The sequence below is a fragment of the Schistocerca gregaria genome, unplaced genomic scaffold, assembly GCF_023897955.1.
Source record: "Schistocerca gregaria isolate iqSchGreg1 unplaced genomic scaffold, iqSchGreg1.2 ptg000725l, whole genome shotgun sequence".
Lineage (NCBI taxonomy): Eukaryota > Metazoa > Arthropoda > Insecta > Orthoptera > Acrididae > Schistocerca > Schistocerca gregaria.
The window spans coordinates 60,001-70,000 of record NW_026062102.1 but is presented as its reverse complement, the minus strand read 5'-3'; the positions used below and the strand labels follow the sequence as shown (position 1 = coordinate 70,000).

Sequence of the window (10,000 nt, the reverse complement as noted above, 5' to 3'; positions counted from 1 at the left end):
CACCACCACCCACCGAATCAAGAAAGAGCTATCAATCTGTCAATCCTTCCGGTGTCCGGGCCTGGTGAGGTTTCCCGTGTTGAGTCAAATTAAGCCGCAGGCTCCACTCCTGGTGGTGCCCTTCCGTCAATTCCTTTAAGTTTCAGCTTTGCAACCATACTTCCCCCGGAACCCAAAAGCTTTGGTTTCCCGGAGGCTGCCCGCCGAGTCATCGGAGGAACTGCGGCGGATCGCTGGCTGGCATCGTTTATGGTTAGAACTAGGGCGGTATCTGATCGCCTTCGAACCTCTAACTTTCGTTCTTGATTAATGAAAACATACTTGGCAAATGCTTTCGCTTCTGTTCGTCTTGCGACGATCCAAGAATTTCACCTCTAACGTCGCAATACGAATGCCCCCGCCTGTCCCTATTAATCATTACCTCGGGTTCCGAAAACCAACAAAATAGAACCGAGGTCCTATTCCATTATTCCATGCACACAGTATTCAGGCGGGCTTGCCTGCTTTAAGCACTCTAATTTGTTCAAAGTAAACGTGCCGGCCCACCGAGACACTCAACTAAGAGCACCCTGGTAGGATTTCAACGGGGTCCGCCTCGGGACGCGCAAGCACGCCTTCGGCTCGCCCCACCGGCAGGACGTCCCACGATACATGCCAGTTAAACACCGATGGGCGGTGAACCAACAGCGTGGGACACAAATCCAACTACGAGCTTTTTAACCGCAACAACTTTAATATACGCTATTGGAGCTGGAATTACCGCGGCTGCTGGCACCAGACTTGCCCTCCAATAGATACTCGTTAAAGGATTTAAAGTGTACTCATTCCGATTACGGGGCCTCGGATGAGTCCCGTATCGTTATTTTTCGTCACTACCTCCCCGTGCCGGGAGTGGGTAATTTGCGCGCCTGCTGCCTTCCTTGGATGTGGTAGCCGTTTCTCAGGCTCCCTCTCCGGAATCGAACCCTGATTCCCCGTTACCCGTTACAACCATGGTAGGCGCAGAACCTACCATCGACAGTTGATAAGGCAGACATTTGAAAGATGCGTCGCCGGTACGAGGACCGTGCGATCAGCCCAAAGTTATTCAGAGTCACCAAGGCAAACGGACCAGACGAGCCAATCCGATTGGTTTTGATCTAATAAAAGCGTCCCTTCCATCTCTGGTCGGGACTCTGTTTGCATGTATTAGCTCTAGAATTACCACAGTTATCCAAGTAACGTGGGTACGATCTAAGGAACCATAACTGATTTAATGAGCCATTCGCGGTTTCACCTTAATGCGGCTTGTACTGAGACATGCATGGCTTAATCTTTGAGACAAGCATATGACTACTGGCAGGATCAACCAGGGAGCTGCGTCAACGAGAGCTGAGCAGCCGGCCGCCCGGGAGTGTGTCCCGAGGGCCCGCGCGAACACGCAAGCGTCCGCTCAATTATTCTGCAAACAGGAGGAGGCTGAGCTCCCCTGCACGATACACCTCGAAACCCTCTCAGGTCCCGGCGGCGCGCAGCGCCGTCCTAAGTACTTGGTCGGGTTCGAGAGAGGCGCAATCGCCCGGAGATAGGCGAGTAGACGCTTTCAGTGCGAACACCCGTGCTCCCAACTGAGCTTGCCGCTGCCGACAGAGGCCCGGGAGCGTGCTGTCGTGGCATTGCCGGCGGGAAACAACACGCGCCACCTACGGTGACCGGCAGCTCCAACGCCAGCGCCACAGAAGGGCAAAGCCCCACTTGGGTGCAGAAGCGAACTCTCCCAGCACAGCGCACGCGCCAACACGTCCGCAGAGCTGCGATACAAACCACCTGCGAGAACCGCTGGGGGCGACCGAGCAGCAGACGGCGTCGCGACGCCGAGTGCCGGGCGGCGGCGCATCCTCAACGCACACAGTCCGCAATCGGACCAGCACACTGCAGATGTCCACCGCGCTTCGCACCGGGCTCGGCAGAACCCACTTTGGCCGCCTGGCGCCGCGCGCAGGGTGCGCCGGCGCATAGCTGGGACGCCAGCCGGGCCCGTCGGCCGGCGCTCCTGCCACTGGGCGCCCCCCACCAGCCGGCTGTAGTGCGTGCGCTCACGCAGCGCGCGGCCAGCACGCCGGGCGGCCCCCCCTCACCGGCCGGGGACTGTCCCGCCAAGCCACAGCCTCGTATCGCTTCATACCCACATGGCCAACTCAGGTTCGGGGGCATGGCGGGTACCGCCGAAACAACCGGTTCACAGATGTACCGATCGTCGCTATCACCGATGCACCTGCAGCGCGAACAACCGCTCAACAACTGATTTCCAGTTCATTTGCGGATCTTTGGCAGCAAACGTATACGTCAATCTACATTTGCGAAATCTACGATTCTGGCATGCCTGCATGTTATGTGTCACGACACGCTACATCAGCCCACATACACACTGCGGCATGTACACGAGAGAACACGTGGAAGATGGTCCGCGCACGTGTGCAATGTCCCTTGCGCGGTCGACTGTCAACCGGCCTCTGTAGCATGTCGCAGATGTGGAACGCGGTCCACCGTGCTATCATGTTGTGTGGGGCAATACGATTAAATAGGAAAACCCTCGTCGCTACATCAACAGACGGCTCACGCTGATTCCCGGCAGAGGGAGGAGGGGGGGGGGGCCAACATGCAATACTTTCGTCCGTACCTACTTACCACATGTCTGTACGGCGTACAACAGTGCAATCTCGCTGTAATGGGGAGACGAGACAAGTAGCATCGTGCACAACATATGGCCCTTATGATTCGCCATTGTAGGGCGCAGCCGGTGTACGGTCAAGCATGTGCCACATTATGTCACTCAGTACGTAACGACGGATGATCAGTGTGGGTTACGCGTACATCAGCGGACAGTCCACACAGGCCGTACCACAACGTACACTGACTGCATCGACAACCGAATGCAACTGAACAGCTGCAAGGCTCATTTCACAAACAAACGCCTGACCGACCAGCTTGGAAGGGCAGGAGGGGAGGGCGATATTCGTTCTGTAGCGGTACACCCTTCCAGTGGTTAGCGGGACTGTGTAGAAAGTACGCAACACTCGAAAGACCTTTATGTGAGGGTACGCACCATGGCATCAAGAAATACACATGACACCAGAGGATCCAAGCAGTGAACTATGTTCAGAGGGTTGCTGTTAGGCAAAGCTACATTCCTGTGACGTTACATGTGACAGTTAAGGTGCAGTGTAAGTTAGGTTAAGGTGCAGTGTAAGTTAGGTTAAGGTGCAGTGTAAGTTAGGTTAAGGTGCAGTGTAAGTTAGGTTAAGGTGCAGTGTAAGTTAGGTTAAGGTGCAGTGTAAGTTAGGTTAAGGTGCAGTGTAAGTTAGGTTAAGGTGCAGTGTAAGTTAGGTTAAGGTGCAGTGTAAGTTAGGTTAAGGTGCAGTGTAAGTTAGGTTAAGGTGCAGTGTAAGTTAGGTTAAGGTGCAGTGTAAGTTAGGTTAAGGTGCAGTGTAACTTAGGTTAAGGTGCAGTGTAACTTAGGTTAAGGTGCAGTGTAACTTAGGTTAAGGTGCAGTGTAACTTAGGTTAAGGTGCAGTGTAACTTAGGTTAAGGTGCAGTGTAACTTAGGTTAAGGTGCAGTGTAAGTTAGGTTAAGGTGCAGTGTAACTTAGGTTAAGGTGCAGTGTAACTTAGGTTAAGGTGCAGTGTAAGTTAGGTTAAGGTGCAGTGTAACTTAGGTTAAGGTGCAGTGTAAGTTAGGTTAAGGTGCAGCGTAACTTAGGTTAAGGTGCAGCGTAACTTAGGTTAAGGTGCAGCGTAACTTAGGTTAAGGTGCAGCGTAACTTAGGTTAAGGTGCAGCGTAACTTAGGTTAAGGTGCAGCGTAACTTAGGTTAAGGTGCAGCGTAACTTAGGTTAAGGTGCAGCGTGGGTTAGGTTAGGGGCCAACGTGGGTTAGGTTAGGGGCCAACGTGGGTTAGGTTAGGGGCCAACGTGGGTTAGGTTAGGGGCCAACGTGGGTTAGGTTAGGGGCCAACGTGGGTTAGGTTAGGGGCCAACGTGGGTTAGGTTAGGGGCCAACGTGGGTTAGGTTAGGGGCCAACGTGGGTTAGGTTAGGGGCCAACGTGGGTTAGGTTAGGGGCCAACGTGGGTTAGGTTAGGGGCCAACGTGGGTTAGGTTAGGGGCCAACGTGGGTTAGGTTAAGGGCCAACGTGGGTTAGGTTAAGGGCCAACGTGGGTTAGGTTAAGGGCCAACGTGGGTTAGGTTAAGGGCCAACGTGGGTTAGGTTAAGGGCCAACGTGGGTTAGGTTAAGGGCCAACGTGGGTTAGGTTAAGGGCCAACGTGGGTTAGGTTAAGGGCCAACGTGGGTTAGGTTAAGGGCCAACGTGGGTTAGGTTAAGGGCCAACGTGGGTTAGGTTAAGGGCCAACGTGGGTTAGGTTAAGGGCCAACGTGGGTTAGGTTAAGGGCCAACGTGGGTTAGGTTAAGGGCCAACGTGGGTTAGGTTAAGGGCCAACGTGGGTTAGGTTAAGGGCCAACGTGGGTTAGGTTAAGGGCCAACGTGGGTTAGGTTGCCAGAGATGTGTCAAATCAGGATGTACGTTTGGCTGGTGTCAGGTGGTGGGTTGGTTCGATGCCTTTATAAGGGGTGTGGCCAAAGGGTATTTTATTACTTGTACCTTTTGTGTTGTGGCGTGGCGTTGCGTCCTGTGTTGATACTGGGTGGACCACTGTGGGTGTTGCTGGCTGATTTGAGCTGCGTTGTTTGCGGGTGATGTGAGACATTCTGTCTTATTAGTGGACGTGACGTTCCTCTTGTCGTTGTTTGGATAGTGTCCTGTGGCAGCGAGGATAAAATGGATGTTGTTGAACGATAGTGCTTTGGTGCTTTCGCTTTGTTACACACAGAGTGGACTGTGAGATAGGGTGACTGGGTCGAGTGCGGTTCACACTGTCCTCCCCAGTTTACAGTATGTATCATCTATGTATGTGGTCCTGCATCATTTACTAAGGAGGGACGTCAGACGACTGAAATATTAGTTATGTACTGATGTAAAGCAGAATGCTTACCTTCCACCAGTGGGCGAGTATCGACTCTGCCCCAGAGTTGCCACCGCAGGAAGAGGTGTCGGAAACACTACCCGCACACCGTCACCACTGTGCGGGGGGACGGACCCTCTATATCCTCAGCGGCGCACTCTTTGCCACCGAGCGTCACGTCTCGCGGCCCGCCGTCCAGAGCATGTATTGGGACATTCGCATGTATCATCTATCTATGTGGCCCTGCATCAATTACTAAGCAGTGCCGTGAGACGACTGAACTATTAGTAAAGTACTGATGAACAGCAGAATGTTTACCTTCCACAATGGGCGAGTGGTCGACTCTACCCCAGCGTCGCCACCGCAGGAAGCGGTCTTGGAAAAACTACCCCCACACCGTCACCATTGTGCGGGGGAACGGACCCTCTATATCCACAGAGGAGCACTCTTTGCCACCGGGCTTCAGGTCTCGCGACCTGCCGTCCAGTGCCCACGGGGAACCGCGTGGAGGTGGTGCCGCCGTAGCATCCGCTTACAATGGGCAATCAGCCGGCGCACGTTTCTCCTGCGGGTAGCAGGGTCCACAGCACTCGGCTCGGGCTAGCCAGGCCTTGCCCATCGTCGAGCCCGGAATTTCCGGGTTCTTGGCCTAGAGTCTGTCGCTACTTAGTCATCGTCAGCCCATGAGTCGTCATCTGAATCATTGCTGCTGGTCTCCGGAGTCGTGTCGGGGTCATGGAGCATTCCTGCTCTTTCCCTCACGAGTTCCAAAGCCCTCCGCTGCAAATATTGATCCAGAGCCTGTGCGGATATTGCAGACGCAAGAGTGTTGAGCGCCCTCCAGTGCTCTCTGCTCCGGAGTAGCGCTCTAACATCTCTGTTAGAGGGCAGTTGTTCCCGTACTTCAGCAAATTGTGGACAGTCCCACAGAGTGTGCTCCGGGGTTCCTTCCTCGCCACAGTCACAGTCTGTGGTTTCTCTTTTGCCAGTCCTACACAAGTAGGTGGAAAAGGGCCCATGTCCTGTCAAGAAATGCACCAATCCCCGTGAGGGTTTCAGAAACCGAAGTCTCATCCGCTCTCTCACGTCGGGGAAAAAATGGTGCACGCGCCTGCTTGTGCGGAGCGCGTCCCACCTCTGCTGCCACTCGTCAAGGAGCCAGTTCCGGACTTCAGCAGCGCTGTCTGCCGGTCGGCCTAAGATGTTATTGACCCCATCCGGATTTCCCTTCCGGAGCCAATACAGCGCACCCCTTTCCCTGACCAGCAGGTCAAGTGGGGGGATTGCTGTGATGACTAGTAGCGCATCGGCGGAAGTCGTACTGTATGCTCCAGTGAGGCGCAACAGCGCTTGGCGCTGCAGCCTCCTCATCGCCGCCGCAGGTTTTCTCTGTCTCAGCCTATGAGCCCAGACACTCGACCCGTAAGCCGTGATGGCCACGAGAATGCTCGAGTGATATAGCCTTAATGTCTGCAATGGCAGATGGTATTGCTTGTTTGCAATACTGGCTATCTTGTGGAAGAGGGCCTGGCTTTTGCGACATACGATCTCGATATGCGCAGAGAACAGTCTGGACTCATCGAGGTGGATTCCCAGATACCTCGCCATGCGTGTTCGCCTGATAGCTCCATCGTTGGCACCGCCAGCAATTCGGAGTACAGGGCCACGTGCCAAACGGCCGCGCAGCAAGATATACACAGTCTTCTCAGCAGACAGCTTCAGCTTCACTTTGTGGCACCACTGCTGCAGGGCGTTGAGCGCTGCATTGCAGTTTACTTCCAACATTGCCCGAGAGTCACCTTCTATCACTAGAAGGATGTCATCGGCGTACGCTACTACGCCTCGCACTTGTCGCAGTTCTCCTAGTTCCGCCAACACAGGCTCGAGGCCTACATCCCAGAATATGGGACCGCAGACCGAGCCCTGTGGGCATCCCTTGGTGATCGACTTCTCAACCGCCCGCCCCGGGCACCGCAAAACCGCCCGCCGGTTACGGCAGTAGTCTAGCAGGCACCGGTACAGGGGCCCAGGACATTCCAACTTCCTTAGGCTGTCGAACAGTGCCGGCCACCATAGGTTGTCGAAAGCCCCAGCGATGTCAACCATTATCCCCGCAACGTACTTGGCTGTAGATGTGTCCACCAACAACATTGCCTTGTTTATAGCATCTTCTGTACACAGACCCCTCCTGAATCCATATTGGTCGGGACTGCGTCCCCTAAGTTCCCGGTGTTGCTCTAGCCGAAGGCATAGGAGCTTCTCCTGGAGCTTAGCCATGGAGTTCAAGAGACAGATGGGTCGGTATGATTTCGGCACTTCCGGATCCTTGTCCTCACCCTTTCTCAGAATGACCACTTCGGCCAACTTCCACGATTCTGGTACCCGTCCCTGACGTAAGCACTCATTGTAGAGGTTAGTCAGGTAAGGGCAGATCTCCGCGCACAGGGCTTGGAGAACCTCGGCAGCGAGTCCATCATGGCCCGTCGCCTTTTTACGGCGCAATTCAAGAATTGCGGCGGTAACTTCACGTTCAGTGAACGGAGCAACAGGCGTCTCATCGGCATACAGCTCATGGAGTTGTCGCCTCAAATTCCCCTGTTCCTCGTCCTCATCTTCGCTACTATCGTCGGGCAATAAGGTACTCATGAGGAGCTCAGCTGACTCTTGCCAGTCCTTGGTGTGACTGCCATCGATCTTCCTTAGGGTCGACAGGACCGTCGGTGACCGAACTTTTGACACGGCAATCTTGTACGGTGTACCCCAGGGGTCAGCCGCCAGACTGTCACGAACAAAAGACTGCCAACTCTCAGTCCGTACTGTGTGCAGTGCCCGCTTAAACACGGCTTTGGCCCGCCTGTACCGCGCGAGCGTGGCCTCACGAATGTGATCGCCTACGCTGCGCTGGTAATGCCGCCGCGCTCTTCTGCATTCGCGTCGGAGACGCTGCAGCTCAGGGTTCCAAGGTGCCTTAGGCATTTTCCCTGTGTGGGCCAACGGGACTGCGCCTGTTGCTGCTGTCTGTATGGCCGCCGTCAGATCTTCTGCAGCTTTGTCAACGTCCACAACGCGATCCATTGGCCAATTCGGTATCACTAGATTACCTCTTAGTCGATCCCAATTAGCCTTTCGCCAGTTGTACTTGACGGTGCCGTTCACCTGGTCTTCAGGAGGAGGCTCCCCATCATAGGCTACAGTGAATGTGATCAGATTGTGGTCACTTAGTGTCATTCCCCGCCATACCTTCCAGTTCTCCGCACGGAGATGCTCGTGTGCACTCTTCAGTGTCACATCGATATTCGAGGTCGCTCCACGGCGGCCTTCGAAAGTTGGTGGGAAGTTTGGTCGGTTCAGCACTTCTAGTCTGAGCTCGTGAATTGCTTCAGCGAGTCTCTCACCTCGCCTGGCGGCGCGTCGAGCACCAAGAGGCGTGATGTCACTGTGCCATAGGGGTGACATGGCATTTGCGTCCATTGTGCAAATCAGCAAGTCATTGCGGTAGAACCCAACCGCCTCTTTTAACTGGTCGATATACGGTCTTTCTCTGTGCCTGTACTGAAAGTACATATTTAGCACGAAAAAGGTGAAATCGCCAGTATTTATCTCAGCTAACACCATGCATCTGTTGCTTAGGTGCGCCACTTTGACTGCTCTGAAGGAACGATTTAGCACAACAATTGCTGCCATAGGATGCTCTCCCCCAGCCAGGATCTGAGCTGTTGTCGGCATATATCGGATCTTTCCGTCCCTAGAGTAGGGCTCTTGCAGACATAATATGTCTAGAGACTCCTCCTCCGCTCGGCGTCGTACCTCCTGCATCACCGCTTGCGTTCGCGCGCAGTTCAGCTGTCCTATCTTAACCGACATTGGCATTGTGATTTTTCACAGTCCGGTCGGGGACAGGAGAGGTAGCGGCCGGAATGGAGACGGTTGACGAGAGGTCTTGTCTCCCATAGTCTGTCCGCTGGATTTTGCGTTGAGTGAGAATCCTGTAGTAGGCACACTCTTTGCCTGGCGTTTCGCATGTGCGATTACGCTTTTTGCACGGGATACAGACCGCTCGGTCCCCCGCTTTTCTACAGTCCTTCCTCATGTGGCCGTTCTCGCCACAGTGCCCACATGTTATTATACTCGGGTCCTGCTTGCAGAACCTTACCGAGTGGTTCACATCCTGGCACCGCGTGCAAACGACTAAGTCCAGGTAGTCGTCAACCGGCATGGACTCAAAGCCCATGTACAGTCGCTTCTGCCTCAGAATCGCGACTCTGAGTCTGGGGCTTACTTCCACCACGAGATGTGATGTTTGTTTGCCCCTTGGCCCAGTCCGGAACTTCGGCTTAAACTCCTGGCGAAACTGTGTTTCGGAAAGTCCTCCAAGGTCGTTTTGCTTTCGAGTTAGCTCAACCACAGCTTCATTCTTCATGACACATGGTACATGATATATGATTATCTGCGGATTGAGCTTTTTCGGCAGTTCGCACTTGAGTGCTTCTGTCAGTTTGTTGTTAGCTAGAAGCTTCTGGCGATCAGTCTCAGACGCCACATCTACGATGAGCGTCGGGCCGTTTGTGGCGACCCGTGAGAACTTCACACCTTCAACCTCGGGCTTGACCAGGGAGGTGAATTTCTTTCTCACTTCTGCGCCAGTTTCATTGCCCTTGGACTTGATGAAGAGCGTTGCCTTCTCAGTCAGGGCTTTGGTTATCATCGCCTGCGTTTTCCGTTCTGGTATGGGTGGAGCGGCGGCAACTTGTGCAAAGGTCTTGGGTGGCGCCGTGGGCACCGCCTTCGTCCTCGCCAGCTCCTCCTCCAAGGCTTCCACCCTTCCGGTGAGGGCCGACTGCGCCATGGCCCAATCAAACAACTTAGCTCTCAGTTGTCTCTTAAAGTCCCCCAGATTTCCCTCCTCGACCAGTTGTCCCGGTTTTAGAGAGTCGTCCACGAGCTTCAGGACGTCCTCGAGCCGCGTCGCGATAAGCTTCACGGTCGCAAGATCGCTTG

General features: G+C 54.3%; 1 non-coding gene across 1 annotated transcript in view; it reads right to left on the bottom strand.

Moving 5' to 3' along the window:
* The window catches only part of LOC126320509 (small subunit ribosomal RNA), a 1,893-nt gene extending 538 nt beyond the window's left edge, over nt 1–1,355 (bottom strand). Inside the window, exon 1 of the ribosomal RNA XR_007558111.1 lies at nt 1–1,355. This exon is cut by the window's left edge and continues 538 nt beyond it. This is a non-coding gene — a ribosomal RNA (small subunit ribosomal RNA).
* Between the last annotated feature and the right edge of the window lie 8,645 nt (nt 1,356–10,000).